This window comes from Tupaia chinensis, unplaced genomic scaffold (assembly GCF_000334495.1).
Source record: "Tupaia chinensis unplaced genomic scaffold, TupChi_1.0 Scaffold000280_1, whole genome shotgun sequence".
NCBI lineage: Eukaryota > Metazoa > Chordata > Mammalia > Scandentia > Tupaiidae > Tupaia > Tupaia belangeri.
This window is the reverse complement of record NW_006159763.1, coordinates 1,389,031-1,390,190: the sequence shown is the minus strand read 5'-3', so window position 1 is coordinate 1,390,190 and position 1,160 is coordinate 1,389,031. Positions and strand designations below refer to the sequence as shown.

Here is a 1,160-nt window from a genome sequence, read left to right as displayed (position 1 = left end):
ACAGGTCTTGTCATACTCGATCTGCCCGCAGCTCTCTAGCTAGTTAGGATCTTGGGCACAGGTGCCCTGTCAGTTTCAGGTCAACTTGGGCTCCGAACCTGCAGTTGGCCGTGTGACTTCCCACACTGCAGCTCAGAATGTTATTGCCTGTGCCTGCAACTTATTTCTTTAAAAAATATTTAATTTTATTTATCATTATTCTAAAAAAAATTGCTACCAGGCTCATGCACTCATGAGAGAGAGAGAGAGAGAGAGGAAGTGAGAAAGCAAACTGCCAGGTCTGGGACTCAAACCATGACTGGCCACGTGGGAGTCCAACGCCTCAACCACCATGCCATTTTATTGTCTTAAAATGTAAAGTATCTGAAGCCTTCACACGTCTCATTCTGCTCCTGAATCTGCTTTCTCCGCCATTATGTTTATCGTGAGAGAGACACATATTATTTATTTTTCTGAGAACCTATTCTTTGATACAGTCTCTGTTTGAAGTTTTTAGGGCTGAGTTGATGGCTGACTCTTTCAGGGGAGATTTGCATTTGTTATTTCATAAGAGCACAGAGTTCTACTACCCCAGGACCGCCTTAAGCTGCATATTAGCTTGATTTTTCTTTTTCTTTTTTTTTTTTTAGTCTGCCCCTGCTATATAAATTCAGGTTTATTATACATTAGGCTTGTATCAAGTTCGTGAATTCTCAGAGGTTTCATTTTTTGTATTTCTATCCAATACCAAATTCCTTGACGTGGTAACAACCAGTTTTCTTTGGTACTGGAGATAAGGCCGGGTGGGAGGATGTGGTGAGTGATGATTTGGGTCTCGGAAGGGGTGGGGTGAGAGGGCTCTTATATTAAACCAACTCTGAGCACAGTCCCTTAGGACTACACCTTGGTGCCAGGCACCTGCAGCCTGTCTCCCTCAGAGAGGCCTTCTGCTTCGTTTCCTGCTCTCATGCCTCTTTTCAGTTTCTGAAAACTGCCGCTCAGGTCACCTAATTTCAGCAAATGTCAGAGAACTTTCACATCTTTCATTAGTTTTGTATCTCCTTGTTTAGCTTAATTTTGATCTTCAGATAGTCTTTATTTTCTTAGATTACTGGTACATACAAAAGTATTGATTTAAAGTGTTCACCCACTGTCATCAGAAGACACCATTCACCTGTTCA

At 42.0% G+C, this 1,160-nt stretch overlaps 1 protein-coding gene across 1 annotated transcript in view; it reads left to right on the top strand.

Annotated features, from left to right (window-relative positions):
• The window catches only part of KMT2C (lysine methyltransferase 2C), a 221,622-nt gene that overhangs the window by 151,275 nt on the left and 69,187 nt on the right, over nucleotides 1–1,160 (top strand). The gene's annotated exons all lie outside the window — the stretch shown is intronic.